At 36.2% G+C, this 20,368-nt stretch overlaps 1 protein-coding gene across 2 annotated transcripts in view; it reads left to right on the top strand.

Annotated features, from left to right (window-relative positions):
* Positions 1-20,368, top strand: part of LOC106068693 (iroquois-class homeodomain protein irx-2-like) — a 52,324-nt gene that overhangs the window by 12,308 nt on the left and 19,648 nt on the right. The window lies entirely within an intron of this gene.

A 20,368-nucleotide genomic window follows, 5' to 3' on the forward strand; every position in this document is an offset into this window, starting at 1 on the left:
AAGACAGAAATCAATCAAATATTTAAGCAATTAATTAATTAGAGATAATTAATTTATTTTGTTTGATATATCGAGAGATATGACTGTGAATGTGTAGTTCTTTCCCTTATATAAAGTTTAATCATTTTTCTAATTTTGTGTGTGTGTATAGTTTACTTTTTTACCTGAGGCATTGAGTTTAAGTTATCGGAAGTTTGAAGTTTCAATACCATACTCCTATGTTAATTTGACTGATACCCTTAGACCTGACCTTCAACTCTTTTAAACATACTAAAGTATGACTGAGTTCCTTTAAAGTTGATACTTTGACATATGTTATAGATTTCTTCCTAGCCAGCATGCAATAATTGCAACAGTAAGAACCTTACGACATTCTTCTTGTCCCAAACACCTTCTGCAGAGAACTGACAAGTCTTCGGTGTTATCTGAGCTTAACTCCTCCCCTCCCTCTAAGACATGATAAACAATGACCTGGGTGTTTTGTAAGGCCGCCAATATGAGAAGTGTTGTCGATAACAAAATATGCACCTTGTGTGTATACCACCAGATCAGGAATAGCAAAGATCTAGCATTACCATGATATCCACTCCAACAATAGAACGGCCATGATCAACACTCCCAGAGCTATAACACCACAGAAATACAATCTGCCGCGATCCTATGTTTGTCTGGATAAAGAACATCACTAGCTCTGGGAGCTCATTCAAGCATATGATCTGCAGCAAGACGTGAGCGACCCACTGCGGTAAAATGGACAAATAATTGTGGGATATAAAATTACTTCTGAAATTTAACGCATCGCTGTAGCCTCGCGAGATTAAGTTTTACGGTAAAGCATTTTAAGTTAATTATATTTTAGATTTTTGTTTAGCATAGATTAAACTGAATAGATGCAGCGTAATTTTTAATGGATCTAGTCAAGACATCTATGTCCTGGTGGTCGAGGCGAAGAGCGTTTAGCTGCATTTACGAAGATCACGTGGTCCATTCTTGATGAGATTCGATTCGGATACTGCAAAGTGTGATTTTTAAAAGAAAAACAGAGTTGTATTGATGTATGCAGCTTTGATCTGAACAAAACAACTGGGGCACGTAGGGAGATACGCAAAAAGAAAAAGTCATTGGTCATTATACTAGCATACCGTCCATTACACAAGTCCAGGCATACTCGTTTTTGTCTGCATAATGGCTATGCAGGTGGACTGGGAACTTGAAGAAATTGAATTTAAAAAAATAATTAAAAAAAAAATACAATATTTACTCTAAAGAGTTCATAGCACATCTTGTACCTCAGTGTAGTTCATAGCACATCTTGTACCTCAGTGTAGTTCATAGCACATCTTGTACCTCAGTGTAGTTCATAACACATCTTGTACCTCAGTGTAGTTCATAGCACATCTTGGGGACCTCAGTGTAGTTCATAGCACATCTTGTACCTCAGTGTAGTTCATAACACATCTTGTACCTCAGTGTAGTTCATAGCACATCTTGGGGACCTCAGTGTAGTTCATAGCACATCTTGTACCTCAGTGTAGTTCATAGCACATCTTGGGGACCTCAGTGTAGTTCATAGCACATCTTGGGGACCTCAGTGTAGTTCATAACACATCTTGTACTGTAGTTCATAGCACATCCTGGACCTCAGTGTAGTTCATAACACATCTTGTACCTCAGTGTAGTTCATAGCACATCTTGGGGACCTCAGTGTAGTTCATAGCACATCTTGGGGACCTCAGTGTAGTTCATAACACATCGTGTACCTCAGTGTAGTTCATAGCACATCTTGGGGACCTCAGTGTAGTTCATAACACATCTTGTACTGTAGTTCATAGCACATCCTGGACCTCAGTGTAGTTCATAACACATCTTGTACCTCAGTGTAGTTCATAGCACATCTTGGGGACCTCAGTGTAGTTCACAGCACATCCTGGACCACAGTGTAGTTCATAGCACAACATCAAGAACAACATTGTCTGTGTGTGTATGTCCTTGCGTGCATGTGTGCGTGAATGTGTGTGTAGTTTTCTTTTTCTCTCTTGAACATATGGATTTTTCTAGAGTTCTTGGTGAGAGCTTTTTAGACTTCCAACCTCAGTAGATTATCTTGTACCTCAGTGTAGTTCATAGCACATCTTGGGGACCTCAGTGTAGTTCATAACACATCGTGTACCTCAGTGTAGTTCATAGCACATCTTGGGGACCTCAGTGTAGTTCATAACACATCTTGTACTGTAGTTCATAGCACATCCTGGACCACAGTGTAGTTCATAACACATCTTGTACCTCAGTGTAGTTCATAGCACATCTTGGGGACCTCAGTGTAGTTCACAGCACATCCTGGACCACAGTGTAGTTCATAGCACATCCTGGACCTCAGTGTAGTTCATAGCACAACATCAAGAACAACATTGTCTGTGTGTGTATGTCCTTGCGTGCATGTGTGCGTGAATGTGTGTGTAGTTTTCTTTTTCTCTCTTGAACATATGGATTTTTCTAGAGTTCTTGGTGAGAGCTTTTTAGACTTCCAACCTCAGTAGATTATCTTCCGCCTCCCCCATCCCCTTTCCAAGCTTATGCACGGAGGTTTATAGCTGTGACTAGCTGTATATTTAGGTACCTAGTTGTATAGCTGTGACTAGCTGTATATTTAGGTACGTAGTTGTATAGCTGTGACTAGCTGTATATTTAGGTACCTAGTTGTATAGATGTAGCTAGATGTATATTTAGGTACGTAGTTGTATAGCTGTGACTAGCTGTATATTTAGGTACGTAGTTGTATAGCTGTGACTAGCTGTATATTTAGGTACCTAGTTGTATAGATGTAGCTAGCTGTATATTTAGGTACGTAGTTGTATAGCTGTGACTAGATGTATGTTTAGGTACGTAGTTGTATAGATGTAGCTAGCTGTATATTTAGGTACGTAGTTGTATAGCTGTGACTAGCTGTATATTTAGGTACCTAGTTGTATAGATGTAGCTAGCTGTAAATTTAGGTACCTAGTTGTACAAGTGTCTTCTAACTCTAGCTGTTGTATAGAGGTATTCAAATAAATTGTCCATAAAGTTGAATTAAACTCTTCAATACAACTACTGAACTCCAGTTTTTTCATTTGCATTATTATTTCATTAATGTAGGTTTTAACTGCCAACAAGATCAAATACAAAATAGAGAAATAAAAAGAGGATTGTGTTATTTTCAAATGGAACGAAATAAAAACTAATAATTTTAGATTATTTTGAAGAAAGAGAAACGGAAACAATTTCTTCTATTGATTACAAGCGGCCCCCTTCTATCTAATAGATTAGGGCCCTATCAAGTCTAATTATGGTCCTGATAAAGACAATAACTTTAAGCAATGATAACCAAACTACTTCCCAGCCCGTGATATGTTTTTAGGTGCCTGGAATCTTCTGCCTAGACTGTATAATGAAGATCAGTTTCATTGAACTCTCGCGATATCTCGAGGTGACGAGGGCCCATGACACGAGATTCGGACATTTAAATGACCAGACCGAATACGTTTGGCCACCACTGACTTATAGGAACAAATCTAATCTTAGCTCACTTTCTAGCAGTCATACTCTTACGAACAATTAAGAAAGAAAACTTCATTGTCGCAAACATAGTTGTTGGTTTTTGTTTTCAACTACAGTTTTCGTCTTCTGCGCTTGTCTCTGGACATCTACGTGTGTCCCTAAGCTAGACATTGCACTAGATTGTTTTGGACATCTACGTGTGTCGCTAAGCTAGACATTGCACTAGATTGTTTTGGACATCTACGTGTGTCCCTAAGCTAGACATTGCTCTAGATTGTTTTGGACATCTACGTGTGTCCCTAAGCTAGACATTGCACTAGATTGTTTTGGACATCTACGTGTGTCCCTAAGCTAGACATTGCACTAGATTGTTTTGGACATCTACGTGTGTCGCTAAGCTAGACATTGCACTAGATTGTTTTGGACATCTACGTGTGTCCCTAAGCTAGACATTGCACTAGATTGTTTTGGACATCTACGTGTGTCGCTAGGCTAGACTTTGCACTAGATTGTTTTGGACATCTACGTGTGTCCCTAGGCTAGACTTTGCACTAGATTGTTTTGGACATCTACGTGTGTCGCTTGGCTAGACATTGCACTAGATTGTTTTGGACATCTACGTGTGTCGCTAAGCTAGACATTGCACTAGATTGTTTTGGACATCTATGTGTGTCGCTAAGCTAGACATTGCACTAGATTGTTTTGGACATCTACGTGTGTCCCTAAGCTAGACATTGCACTAGATTGTTTTGGACATCTACGTGTGTCCCTAGGCTAGACTTTGCACTAGATTGTTTTGGACATCTACGTGTGTCGCTTGGCTAGACATTGCACTAGATTGTTTTGGACATCTACGTGTGTCACTAAGCTAGACATTGCACTAGATTGTTTTGGACATCTACGTGTGTCACTAAGCTAGACATTGCATTAGATTGTTTTGGACATCTACGTGTGTCCCTAAGCTAGACATTGCGCTAGATTGTTTTGGACATCTACGTCTGTCCCTAAGCTAGACATTGCACTAAATTGTTTTGGACATCTACGTGTGTCCCTAAGCTAGACATTGCACTAGATTGTTCTGGACATCTACGTGTGTCGATTAGCTGTAGTAAAATTCAGAACCACATTGTACTAATGGTCCTACAAAGAACAAGTGATTCTGCCACTACTATCTTACCTGCAACATACACTCCATTGGATTGCTGTGAATTTAAGAATCGACTACAAGGTAGCCACATTTTGTTATCTGTACCGACACAGCAAAGAAACGCTATTGTATCTTAGTGAATTGATCACTCTATATGACACTCCGATATCCCTGCGATCAATGCTTCTAGTTGTGCCACGTTTCTCCATCAAAATTAACGGTTTGCGGGTTTTTCATTGTATGGAACTTGTTTCTCATTGAGAAAAACAACATGCTTCATGATATGCAAGAAGAACATCACAACCCACCCGTTCCTAACGTTTTTAGATTAGTTTGTTATTTTAACTCTCATGATTATGTCTTTAGATCATAGCGCTGTAAGTGTTCAGTATGTTTGTTAACAACACTAGATATAGTTCCAATTATTTTAATCGCAATATCACACAATGTTAATGTTTCCTTTCGCCTTAAATTAAAATTATTTTTTCTCCTTCTGAAAAATTGTAATAAAATATACATCTTTTATTTTATCTTTTCTTATCCTATATAATACCTACGTTACTTTAAAAAAAAGAAGATGATTACGTCCTACGCGTCATGCATTCGGTCATGCATATTAACGAATAACCTAAATTCTGCCAAGTCAATGGTTTTCCTTGCTAGCTCAGGCAACCCATTCTATGCTCCAATAGCTCTAGGGAAGAAGGAGTATTTGTACAAATTTGTTCTAGCATATGGGATGAGGAATTTTATTGGTTTTCTGTACATTTTATTGCGAAATAAAATTAGGAAAACAATATTTTAATTTTTATTTTATAAAACCTTGTTTTAATATCAGCTACACAATAACTAAAACAGAAACAGCCAGACTATAACCCTCACGTATTAAATAATCATTTTTTATTACCAAATAATGAATCCAAACTAGAAATAGAAATATAGGAAGACTACGTAAATAGACATTAAATCGAAGTCCAATTTACAACCGCCATTCACATGTTTCCTAGTTAAACAGCAGTACTTCCAGGAGAAGAGAACTTTACCGTAATAAATATCTAATTACATTACAGCTAGCAACTTAATATCAAAGTTAGAGGACTACATATTATTGAGACCTGCAATGAAATAGTGTTTTGTTCCACACTGGAACATCTTAATCTTTTTATGTTTACACAGAGTGAACTAGCGTGTTGTATATACACATAGTGAACTAGCGTGTTGTATATACACATAGTGAATTAGCGTGCTGTATATACACATAGTGAACTAGCGTGCTGTATATATACATATTGAACTAGCGTGCTGTATATACACATAGTGAACTAGCGTGCTGTATATATATATACATAGTGAACTAGCGTGCTGTATATACACATAGTGAACTAGCGTGCTGTATATACACATAGTGAACTAGCATGCTGTATATATACAAAATGAACTAGCGTGCTGTATATACACATAGTGAACTAGCGTGCTGTATATATACAAAGTGAACTAGCGTGCTGTATATATACAAAGTGAACTAGCGTGCTGTATATATACAAAGCGAACTAGCGTGCTGTATATACACATAGTGAACTAGCGTGTTGTATATACATATAGTGAACTAGCGTGCTGTATATATACATAGTGAACTAGCGTGCTGTATATACACATAGTGAACTAGCGTGCTGTATATACATATAGTGAACTATCGTGCTGTATATATACATAGTGAACTAGCGTGCTGTATATATACATAGTGAACTAGCGTGCTGTATATACATATAGTGAACTAGCGTGCTGTATATATACATAGTGAACTAGCGTGCTGTATATACACATAGTGAACTAGCGTGCTGTATATACATATAGTGAACTAGCGTGCTGTATATATACATAGTGAACTAGCGTGCTGTATATATACATAGTGAACTAGCGTGCTGTACTTATGAAAAAAGACACAAATACGGTGAGATAGATTGTTGCTCATATTAAAATTATGTATGCTCAATAATATTCATTGGTACTATTGAACAGAGTGCTGTACCTAAAACAAATACATTTTACATAATTATTTCATCATCTAAAGAGTGTTTGTGTTACACATAACTTGTAAGCGGCCCCTATGGGTCAGTAATATTAGCATTTTACTATTTACGCGAACTTTTCCATGCACTACATTTTGTAACAAATTTTATTTGAATGTAGAAGAAATGATTTTACAAATTTTACTTTTCATGTAAAATATGTTATATCCGAATTGTATTTAATAGAAATATATTAGAATTCTTTTGACTTCAATCACACAATTAAAAAAAAATTAGTTTCTATCTTAAATATTTTTTTGTTTGTTTTTGTTCTACACTATTCAAACATCTGTTCACCATATCTAGACATTTCCCATTGATAGTGCCTCGAGGGGGATAATCGGATTTGTGGTAATGTTGAGTAAGGGAGTAAACTCTGTTTAAAATAAATTTACCGTTTAGAAAGAATGTTCATCTTTGGAACGTGAGCATGAAGCGACACATCCGAAACGATTTATTCTAAATAATAAATAATAGAGATAATTCCTAAAAGATTAATTCTAAGGCTGAAATTAATATTGACTTGCAACTAGAGCAATCTCCACCCCCCCCCCCTTTTCCCAATCCTCCAAACCACAATTTTCTAAATCTGAAGAACAATGCTTTGTATACTTTTATTATGAACATTCTCAAGATGGCTGCCTGTGGATATTGCTCTGGATTGTCGTCTCTAGGTCCCTGGTTTTAATTCTTCTAACTTCTAATTCTTGTCAAAATAATTTTCACCCTAAGTCTAAATCGAGTTATTCCAGAGATTGAAATGTTTAATTATAGAAAAAAAAATATCATCAGAAATATATGATGATAAAAACATAACACACTGACCAATATTCAAATAACATTCGCACTATTAGAGTTAACACACATTTTTGAGGTTAAACAACATTCTAACAATGGAATAATGTGAATACATTAAACACATTTTGGAGGTACATATAGATCTAATTACAGGTCTACGTATAGGCCTGCTTAAAGGTCTAGACATAGGCCTCCTTAGCCTATAGGTCTACATATAGACCAGCTTATAGGCCTTCATAAAGGCCTGCTTATAGTTCTAGATATAGGCATATAGGCCTGCTTACAGGTCTACATACAGGCCTGTTTCTAGGTCTACATATAGGCCTACTTCTAGGTCTACATATAGGCCTACTTTTAGGTCTACATATAGGCCTACTTCTAGGTCTACATATAGGCCTACTTCTAGGTCTACATATAGGCCTACTTCTAGGTCTACATATAGACCTACTTCTAGGTCTACATATAGACCTACTTCTAGGTCTACATATAGGCCTACTTCTAGGTCTACATATAGGCCTACTTCTAGGTCTACATATAGGCCTACTTCTAGGTCTACATATAGGCCTACTTCTAGGTCTACATATAGGCCTACTTCTAGGTCTACATATAGGCCTACTTCAAGGTCTACATATAGGCCTACTTCTAGGTCTACATATAGAGGTGCTTCTAGGTCTACATATAGGCCTACTTCTAGGTCTACATATAGAGGTGCTTCTAGGTCTACATATAGGCTTACTTCTAGGTCTACATATAGGCCTACTTCTAGGTCTACATATAGGCCTACTTCTAGGTCTACATATAGAGGTGCTTCTAGGTCTACATATAGGCCTACTTCTATGTCTACATATAGGCCTACTTCTAGGTCTACATATAGGCCTACTTCTAGGTCTACATATAGAGGTGCTTCTAGGTCTACATATAGGCCTACTTCTAGGTCTACATATAGAGGTGCTTCTAGGTCTACATATAGGCTTACTTCTAGGTCTACATATAGAGGTGCTTCTAGGTCTACATATAGGCATACTTCTAGGTCTACATATAGGCCTACTTCTAGGTCTACATATAGGCCTACTTCTAGGTCTATATATAGAGGTGCTTCTAGGTCTACATATAGGCCTACTTCTATGTCTACATATAGGCCTACTTCTAGGTCTACATATAGGCCTACTTCTAGGTCTACATATAGAGGTGCTTCTAGGTCTACATATAGACCTACTTCTAGGTCTACCTAAAGGCCTACTTCTAGGTCTACATATAGAGGTGCTTCTAGGTCTACATATAGAAGTGCTTCTAGGTCTACATATACGCCTGCTTCTATGTCTACATATAGGCCTACTTCTAGGTCTACATATAGAAGTGCTTCTAGGTCTACGTATAGGCCTGCTTTTATGTCTACATATAGGCCTACTTCTAGGTCTACATATAGTCCTACTTCTAGGTCTACATTTTGAAGTGCTTTTAGGTCTACATATAGGCCTACTTCTAGGTCTACATATATGCCTACTTCTAGGTCTACATATAGGCCTACTTCTAGGTCTACATATAGGCCTACTTCTAGGTCTACATATAGGCCTACCTCTAGGTCTACATATAGGCCTGCTTATAGGTCTACATATAGAAGTGCTTATATAAGTGCCATATAGATCTACGTATATATGATTTTCAATGAGACACATTGCCTTGTATAAAAGATCATAAGACGTTCTAAATAATATTTACTTGGCTGTCTGCAACTCAACGTCTCTAAAAGACAGGCTACAGGTCGCTGTAGCACGAAGGCTGTATGGCATAGTTTATTAATAATTACATATTTATTAATTGTATTCTGACCAAGCCTCCACTGGCTTCGCGTTTATAAAATACACATTGACAACTCTTCTTTTTGTTTTGTCCACCTATAAACCTATGTGAAACCACGTGACGCTAATTACTCCACTATCTGATCGTTTCATTCATTTCGCATGCTCCAACAATGGAGTTTTTATTATATGTCTTATCTTATCTTATCTAGCCTAATACAGACGTTACTTCAAAAAAGAAGACGATTACGTCCTACTATGACTTAAATTCTGCCAAGTCATTGGTTTTCCTAGCAGGCTCATGCTCTAATAGCGCTAGGAAGGAAGGAGCATTTGTACAATTTGTCCTAGCATATGGAACAAGGAATGTGCCGTTATCTTTGTGTCTTTCTGAGTATTTTTTTAGATTTTGATTTTGTATTTGAAGATTATGGTTCAGTGTTTTATGTATAATTGCTACTCTACTTTTGAGTCTTCTGTCCTGAAGTCTTTCTAAGTTTAGTGATTTTACTAAAGGTGTTACTCTAGTCCAATGTGAATATTCGTTAGTTATAAATCTCACTTCTCTTTTTTGTTCCAGTTTCTTTAATGTTTTCTTGAGTTGAGGGGTCCTAACTCCTATCCATTCACATTGGTATGTGGTCTGCTAGTATATTCCCAGTTGATGGATAGTACCGGAAGGGAAACAATTGAACGAGTCACTTGCATGTATGTCTAATTGTTGTTGGCGGGTTTTTAGTGAGTCTGTCATCTTGTTAATATAAAGTTAAAAAAAAAGTTCCCCTTTGAGACGTTGCGATCTATAGGGCAGATGATGTAAAGGTCATCTGTTTCTGTAGCCTACGGTTAACGAGGGTGTCATGTGGCAAGCACAACGACCAACCGCCTTTACCAACTAATGTTAGGTACCCTTTAAAGCTGGGTGGACTCAGAGGTACCCAAAGATCCAAAGAATAATGGTCCCAGTCTTCATCTGGATTCGAACCCGGGACACCGAGACAACTGTTCAGAAGCCAAGCGCTTTACCTCTCAGCCACAGCGCCTCCATATTGTTAATATAGTGATAATTATAAATATTTTAAAAACATTTAAACTTGAAATGAAAAAGGGAGATGATTATTGAAATAATGACAAAGGACTTGGTTGGTGATATGCAAACTACAGGAAACACATCTTGGAGCAAATTTTTTTCTTTGGCTCTAAAGCCTAAATTTGGAAAGGCATTCTCGCTCAATATTTTACACGTGAAAGCAAGGACTGGATCCTCCAACACAGAACGTAAGTTATATCAAATGACGAGAGCTAAAAAAATAAAACAAACTATTTTCATTTTATTCGGAGACTTGGGTACTATTGGAGAGTTACATACATGGCAGAAACTCTATAAATAGCAAGCCTTTTGGTATATCCGGTGTACAGAATAATGCAAATGCCTTCTGGTGGGAAAGGTTACACCGTAGGATAATTTTTTTTTTAGCGCTTCTTTTTGTATCTCTAATATGGTTGGTCATTTCAAAGTTCGATTCATCACCCTTGACAATGTTTACTTTATCGTGAAAATCTGCAATACAGAAAGCAACTAATGACTTTTTGACAGCTTTCACCAAAGTTGGCTGCGTTCCATCGTGGACAGACGGTGGCAAGACCGCATTATAAACAGCGATGTCCTTGTCAATGTCCGTATTGACAGTATTGAGAGAATTCTTATAGTTCGAGAGCTACGCTGGGCAGGGCACATCTTCCGCATGGGGACGACGGTTTGCCAAAGGCAATCTATTTTGGTGAGCTTAAAGGTGGTCGATGTAACAGAGGTGTCCAGTCCCCCCGGGAGCGCTTTAAAGAACAGCTTAGACGCTAACTTACTTTAACCGAGACCCGTCATTCCAGAAGGCCTTAATACTGACCTGCAACGTCACTACCTGTGGGCAATTTAGACGAATAGCTTGTTGCCTCGTCGTACAGACCTGTGACGTGGCAACGAGCTATTGGTCTAAACTGCCTACAGGTTGTGACGTTGCAGGTCAGTATTCAGGCCTAAGTTTACGAATGGCCTCGCTTTAACTGACATAGAAGAGAGCACCTGGCTTGAGGTGGCTTCCGAAGAAAGCTGGAGACGTCTTACAAAGGCCGCGGGATATACATTCAAGACCAAAAGAAAATCCACTGCCCAGGACAGACGTAGACGGCGAAAAGAGAACAATCGGCGTACCACGGTTATGTCTGCGCAGGAAGTGGCAAAATATGTAACTCGAATCTAGGGGTACGTAGCCACGTATAATACTGCACTCATTATTAATCTTGGACTCGAGGACAAGCCTAATTGTATTAACTCCAGTCTACTAGGGTTGGTATATGTAGTCATCTGGGTGTGTACAATCTAGTACTGTTATATGTGAAATGGGATAGTACATGGACTAATTCTATTCTAAAGAAACTCTACTTGTTAATGCATCTTATTTAAAAATCACGAATCACATAAACATGACAAATTAGCGAAAACATCTGTGAAATATTGTTTCAATGCAAAACATACATCACACACGACTCCTTTCTTGCCTGATAACGATAATACATGATGTATTATTTTGCCTGACTTCAGTCAGCTAATCCATTCTGAATAATTGAAACTTAATATAGTGATCTCTTATAACTGTGAGTTCTATAGTCATTCACTGGACATTTATTCACAAAGGGAGAGAAATGTCTATTTTGTTGACCAAGAAGTGATATGCCACTTCCTAGCTAATCCGTTTCTATTCTATTAGGTTTATAGAGTAACTTCTTAATAAGTACTTCTTAAAAGTACTTTCTAACTTACTGGTATCATCCTTTTATATTACACATTTACCACCGTCTGTCGCAATATTACAACTTTACGATCAATGTATAGGCGATAAAACTACATACCTTTTTAAATACTTATATTATTCCTTAATATAATCCGTCCCTTCACACTTATTATGTAATCGTACATTGTAATTCTTTCAATCTTGAGATGCCTAATTAGTATTATCATTCATGTAAAGCATGGGTGGGCAACCTCTTTGGATCGAGGGCCGCATTTCTTCAAATTTGGGAATGGTGGGCCGCATATGTATATACAACTTAGAAAGATACTCTAGCTAACTTTTAATTCATAGTTACACTGTATTATATTCACGTTTCTTTTTTTCCACACTCCACGTTAAGGAATTACAAGAAGAGGTAGCAATTTCTGAAGTCAATTAATAATTTTTAAAAAATTGCTGTTGTCTTTTTATATTAACCCCACTAATATACTGTTGTACTTAATGTGCAGTATTTTACTTTTACACTCGTGCATAATGTTCCGGAACTGTGGAACTAGCTTACTAGTTGTTACCCTTGTGACTGCTGTCAAATTACAGTCAGTCGAAATCGACCAGTAATTATACTTGTTTAGTCCCCCCCCCCCCCCCCAAACACACAAAATATATTGCTTGTTCAGACAATATATGTTCCGGAAGTTAAATGTCGGGATGAGCGAAACTTGCCCTTTTGGAGCATCACCAGAAAATGCTGACCATGTCCTTCAATTCTAAAATCAGAGACCCGAACAGGACTCTTGCCCCAAAGCCTTCCTATACAACCAAAACTATTCGGAGAACTGCCTGATCTGGAAAACATTGCGCGGTTCATCTTAGATATAGTATTACTGATCTGAACCCTCCAACATGTGAAATGAGAACAAAGAAGAAGAAGAACAGATGTATGTGTACACAAATAGTGTGAACAGCAGCACATTTTTTAAAGTGTTGACATACAACTTCGGGCACCCATAAGACTCCTGTGGAAGTACTGACTGGAGCTTCTCTTTGCTCGGAGTTATGTCCTCTGGAGCTAAATCAGCTTCTGCGCTAAATGGTGAGCTAATGGTATTGAAAACCGGTTCTTGACGTCTTAAAACTTGCTTTTACAAATTGCACAATTAAGGAATCTTAATAAGTGTTGTACTTTTAATCATTTCACTAGAAGTAATTTCACCTTTCAGCAAAGGAAAATGACAAAACTTGTTTTCTTTTTGCTTGCTTGTAGAAAAGGGAAAGCCTTGTTTGAAAAGAATTAACATGCATTTACATTTCATATGCAAAAAGCTCATTGCATTGTTAATTATGAAACCTGAAATCTTTCTTCCACTCTTCATTAGAAATATTGGTAACTAAGTCACAGTCAGTGTCTTTCAAGTAACAGAACAATTTATTCCTGGAGATATTGCATTGTTCTCGTTTACCTTACCCATGCTCAGGTAGTGGACATGTTGAATTAGTTTGTTCATAATCAGAACTACTTGTGATTAGTATGCTTTCGCCCTGATAAGTTTGATAGTAATTTTAAACTACTGTATCACAAAGTTGAAATTTTATGAAACTATGTGCAAACTTTCCTGTTTAAAGATTTTGGTTGGGGTATTAAAAAACCCCCACCATTTTACTCAGTCAAAGATTGAGCTCCACCAGTTGTCACCCTTTGCCATCTTGTTCCAAGCATACCCAGCATTCAACATAGTTCTTCATAGCATTGAATAAATACTGATCAGAGATTGTGTCTTGAATTGAGTGTATTGATGTATAGACAATAAGCATAGTCTTCGTTTGCTTGAAACTTTTTATAATGACAGTCTTAATAATTTATATTTATATTATTTTTATATATTTGCATTTTTATAAGTATATACAGTGGGCACACCTGACTTCTGTAGGTGTCGGCGGGCCGCATAAAACACTCCGGCGGGCCGCACGTGGCCCGCGGGTCGTAATTTTCCCACCCCTGATGTAAAGATATCTCCATATATGTTTATTGTTGTTGGTGGAGTTCGTGTAACGTTCCATAGCTTGCCTACATTTTGACAACGTCAGTAAGACAGTTTAAGATATATATATATATATATATAATTCAAAAGAGAAGATACGCGTATCCACGCTGTCGATCTATCCATTTATGCTAATCAGTGACTCTTCTAAGTTGTTCACTCAGGCAACCCATTCTAATGGACTTAGGAAAGAAAAAGCACTTGTACGAATTTATCCTAGCATAAGAAATGTGCCTTTATCTTTGTGTCTTTCTGTTTGGTAGAATGGTGATGGACAGCTCCACGATCGATGAAAATCGCCCGCTGCAGATACATTGGAAGACTTTGTCATGTATAACATTGTTTATATAGTTAATATTACCGAATTGAAAAAAAAAAGAAAATAATAATCTTAGGGGTCATAAAAATTATATTCAAAGGGAAAGTAATGAACAATCTCTCAATAATATGTGACTTAGCAATAGTTGCATTATCAGGGAACCATACAATTTTGTGTCTTGTAATTTAAAATGGATACGGACAATGCAAAAATGAAAACTAAATCAACTAAACAAAGTTATTCATTTGCCTAATTTGTTGCTATATAGATCTGTTGACCTCCAGCAGACGTAAGTTTGACTGCAGTACATTCCAGACACACTTTTTCGTGTGCAGAGCGCTATTTTGGAGAAACACTCCAGTCCACATGTAGGTCAAGGTGGCGTTTGCTCGCTTTTCTTCCAGAATTGAGGCTATGACTTTTATATTGTCCATGGTGTATAGAACTAATACTTTTACATTGTCCATGGTGTATAGAACTAATACTTTTACATTGTCCATGGTGTATAGAACTAATACTTTTACATTGTCCATGGTGTATAGAACTAATACTTTTACTTTGTCCATGTTCTATAGAACTAATACTTTACTTTGTCCATGTTCTATAGAACTAATACTTTACTTTGTCCATGGTGTATAGAACTAATACTTTTACTTTGTCCATGCTCTCTAGAACTAATACTTTACTTTGTCCATGTTCTATAGAACTAATACTTTTACTTTGTCCATGCTCTCTAGAACTAATACTTTTACTTTGTCCATGCTCTCTAGAACTAATACTTTACTTTGTCCATGTTCTATAGAACTAATACTTTACTTTGTCCATGCTCTCTAGAACTAATACTTTACTTTGTCCATGTTCTATAGAACTAATACTTTTACATTGTCCATGGTGTATAGAACTAATACTTTTACTTTGTCCATGCTCTATAGAACTAATACTTTTACTTTGTCCATGGTGTATAGAACTAATACTTTACTTTGTCCATGCTCTCTAGAACTAATACTTTACTTTGTCCATGTTCTATAGAACTAATACTTTTACTTTGTCCATGCTCTCTAGAACTAATACTTTACTTTGTCCATGGTGTATAGAACTAATACTTTACTTTGTCCATGCTCTCTAGAACTAATACTTTACTTTGTCCATATTCTATAGAACTAATACTTTACTTTGTCCATGCTCTCTAGAACTAATACTTTACTTTGTCCATATTCTATAGAACTAATACTTTACTTTGTCCATATTCTATAGAACTAATACTTTACTTTGTCCATGTTCTATAGAACTAATACTTTTACTTTGTCCATGGTGTATAGAACTAATACTTTTACTTTGTCCATTCTCTCTAGAACTAATACTTTACTTTGTCCATGCTCTCTAGAACTAATACTTTACTTTGTCCATGTTCTATAGAACTAATACTTTTACTTTGTCCATGGTGTATAGAACTAATACTTTTACTTTGTCCATTCTCTCTAGAACTAATACTTTACTTTGTCCATGTTCTATAGAACTAATACTTTACTTTGTCCATGATCTATAGAACTAATACTTTACTTTGTCCATATTCTATAGAACTAATACTTTACTTTGTCCATATTCTATAGAACTAATACTTTACTTTGTCCATGCTCTATAGAACTAATACTTTACTTTGTCCATATTCTATAGAACTAAAACTTTACTTTGTCCATGATCTATAGAACTAATACTTTACTTTGTCCATATTCTATAGAACTAATACTTTAGAACTAATAGATTTTTTCATTTAAAAAAAGCCTAACAATGATTGTAATCTTTAGATGTGGGTCGCGATGAAAAGGTTGGAGCGGCGAAGTTTGCTAGGCATTCTGAATTCTGGAAGTCTAAACATTTGTGAATCTTAACATTTAAAAAACCACTGACACATGTAAATGAAGAACACATTGCTGAGATACATGTAAATGAAGACCACATTGCTGAGAACCACTGACACATGTAAATGAAGACCACATTGCTGAGAACCACTGATACATGTAAATGAAGACCACATTGCTGAGATACATGTAAATGAAGACCACATTGCTAAGAACTGCTTCACTTGTCACTGACCGTCGAAACTGTTTTAATTGTAAAAAGTGATACATTTCCCGCTTGTTAATGTAGTTCTAGGATCAAACATCTCGACATCCTTGCTGTGGTTGATGAAATATTCCCGACGCCCTTTCTTGTTGTTCCTTCCATCATTCCCGTCTCTTCCCATCTACCAGCCTACGTCACTGGACAGCTACGTGATCGACGGCCTGATCTTCTGTCTGTAATAGAATCAGTTCCCACGGGAATTGTCAATTGTTTTATCGAGTCAATGAACCGTGGCGGACTGTTTTATATTAAACTTGTTTTTTTTTACACTGAACGAAGGAGGGAGGTAGAGGCCAACTTCTAATTCTGGGCTGTGAAAGAAATTTTGTTTGCTATTTCTGTTGATGTACATCCCTGATGTGTGAGAATGTCCATCTTATGTCTACCTCTTATAGTGAGGAGCGTGGCTCCCTGATTTAGGGGGTGGGGGGAGGCAAGTAGAATTCCGATAGAGACTTGGAATTTTAAATTCTACATTTAAAACAGAACAATGATATAAACCTATGCTTGGAGATTAAAGCAAACTACGGAAGTTGACTATAACTATATGCATACCCAATAGTGAAGCTGTGGTGATGACCTCATACACACATCTTTCAGGCCTTCTGCATTTGTAAGAAGTCTCTTGCTAGCTGTCAGACCTGCGACACAATCAGAAATGTAGTCAGTTGACTGCAATGATTTTGGTTTCCCTTTAACGAATCACAATCCTTGCGACTTTAAGTTATAATTATTAATAATAATAAAATATGCTTGCATATATTTATCCCCTCAAGCATCCAAACTTTTTAAAATATCATTTATACCATCTTATCCTGAAACAGTTACAGATCGGGCATAAGAGCGGTGGGGGCGGAGAAGGAGGCTTATTGTATTGTTACTGGGTTATAATCTGACCTATTGAGTATTGAGAAGAAGAGAAAAGGAATTAATTATCTTGCTTATATAAAACAAAGAAGAAGAAGAAGCTTAAACATACATTTTGAACGGCTAAAATGACACTCTGATAAATTGTTTAAAAATGATTTGAAAGTTTTCTATTTCTTTAGTTCTACTTTTAAAATAAACCATTGAAACAAAAAGGCTGCCTTCATTGCCACCAGAATACCGGAAGTAATCGAAGCAGATGATTCTTTTGTGAAATGACACCAGCCAGATGTTTTTTACTGGACACACTCTTGATTGCAATGGGAGAGGCGTTGCAGCGGCAGGTGTATCATCATTACATCTTGTTATCATTGGACATTAACTTCAATGTCTCTCTGTTAGATCTCAAGTCAACTGATTAGGTCATGGAGGTCCAAGAAAATAAAACAAAGGGCAGACATGATTAGAAAGCGTAAGAAAGTTTTTTCTTTATAAAACTTTATCAACTCTTTTTTTTTTTTTTGAGTTGTCTGTCTGTTTTACATTTTGGACACTTTATTTCATCCACTTTCCATGTGTTGTAATATGTTGAATAATCACTCAATGTTCACAAAGTCGCTTAAATGAACTCTTTATGTTGTGTCTGTTATACTTATGTGTATGCTTCTGTTGTGTTGTCTTTATATAATATGGGAGTCCTTGTAATCACAACAAATTTCCGTAAGGATCAATAAAACAATCTTTGTCTTAGTCTTAAAAAACTTGACTCGATATAAGAAAAAAAAATAGTGGTAGTTAATTAATTTTGTTAAATATCAAAAAAAAAAAAAAGGAAAAGATCTTAAAGTACTGTGGCTTATGTAATTGTCGAGTTATTCCGATTAGAAAAGCTTTTATTATTTTTTCGTCAAAGTATTTTTGTATTTTGTTTTGTTCTAAACATTATTTGCCATAGAAACAGATGACATCATTTGTCCAATAGATGGCTGGATCTGTCAGGGTCACGTTTATTTTCTTTTAATTTAGTCCTAACATTGAAGAAAGTAAATACTTCATAGTATTCAAGTCCAATGTATTACTCAGAATATTCAAAGCAAAGTAATATCTGTGATATTAAAGAACAAAGTATAAATGATAGTGTTGAAGTACATGATATTAACCATTGTATTCAACAAAGTATTCCTCATAGTATTAAAACAAAGTATTCCTTATAATATTAAAACAAAGTATTCTTCATAGTATTAAAACAAAGTATTCCTTATAATATTAAAACAAACAATTCTTTATAATATTAAAACAAAGAAATCCTAATTATATTAAGACCAAGAATTCCGTATAATATAATTAAAACAAAGTATTCCCCATAGTATTGAAATATTAACAACAAAGTTAATTGACAGAGTCTCCTACCTTTAGTGATTTCTTGTCTAAATATAGACTCTCCTCGAAAATTCATCACGAGAAGGTTTTCTTTTTCAACCCAGTAATTTACATAATGTATTCCGACCTTTGGAGTGGATTACAAGCCGCGAAACGTTAGTATTCCATCTGGACACATTGGTCTAGACTACTCTAGACAGGTTAGTTCATTAAGATAGAAATATTGTTCCAGATCTAAATCAAATGCAACAATCTATTTTTTTTTTAACCTGGGGGTTTTCTTCAGTTGGTCAAACGACAATTCTTATAAATCAAAAAAATATAAAAAATATAAGTCTCCGAGGGTCTACGAAATGGGGGGATTTAAAGTCTTAAAATATATGATGACCTTATTGTCTACTTTCCATTAATTTTTAATTAACATACGTAATTTGGTGATGTTTAGTAACAAACATTTTTATATTTAGCTGTATTATAAAAAAGAATTCTGGTGAAGACCTGGATTTTTTAATTCCGCGTTTTTTAGGATACCTGGGGCGTGACCCCCGTGAAGGTGCCGCCTAGGGCCGGCCATCCAAGACTAATGGGTCCCTAGTACACGGAAGGAAAGTAAAGTACCTTGTTGTGTTGGCCAGTTGACAACCGTCGGTCCTAGAAACAGATGAGATTGACATGATCTTATGTGCCCCCTTACATAGCAAGGCCTGACAGAGTTACCTTGACTTTTCTTTTTAAACTTTAAAATATTAATAATAACGATAATAACACCACTAATACTTCTACTAATAATAATAATTAAACAATTAATCAATTAATTACTGGTAATTAATTATTTTGTCGTATAGCAGAAAGGAAATTAATCCTTCAGTATTAAAAGAGATATGGCTAACTCTGTGGGTTCTGTACCTTCGGGTCATATGTATACACGTTCTGTCTTCCAGAGCCTTTCTGGGATCAAGTGGAAACTTGACACAATTATTCAGTGTAGCTAAAAAACATGAAACAATTATGATAGATAGATAGATAGATAGATAGATAGATAGATAGATAGATAGATAGATAGATAGATAGATAGATAGATAGATAGATAGATAGATAAATAGATAGATAGATAGATAGATAGATAGATAAATAGATAGATAGATAGATAGATAGATAGATAGATAGATAAATAGATAGATAGAGACATAACAGTCTTCACACATATCTAGCTTGCCTACTTGAAGAGGACATCAAACAAGACATAGGTGTCACCAGTGTACGCTAAATACGAACTCCTCCTCGGATAGAATCAAAGGCGTATCATTTCCATAGAAATAAATTCTTCACTGATCACGCCTTTCATGGCTGACATTAATGTGTTCCCCCCAGGCCTGGTGATGTCTTCGCGTCTGCCTCCCTCACACCCCCAGTAACCATCTCACATTTCCACCTCCCTTGTTCTGCTCAAACACATCTTCCATTCTCTTTCCTGCCCCTTCTCTCCATATAGTTTTAATA

The sequence above is a fragment of the Biomphalaria glabrata genome, chromosome 7 (genome assembly GCF_947242115.1).
Source record: "Biomphalaria glabrata chromosome 7, xgBioGlab47.1, whole genome shotgun sequence".
In the NCBI taxonomy this organism is placed as follows: domain Eukaryota; kingdom Metazoa; phylum Mollusca; class Gastropoda; family Planorbidae; genus Biomphalaria; species Biomphalaria glabrata.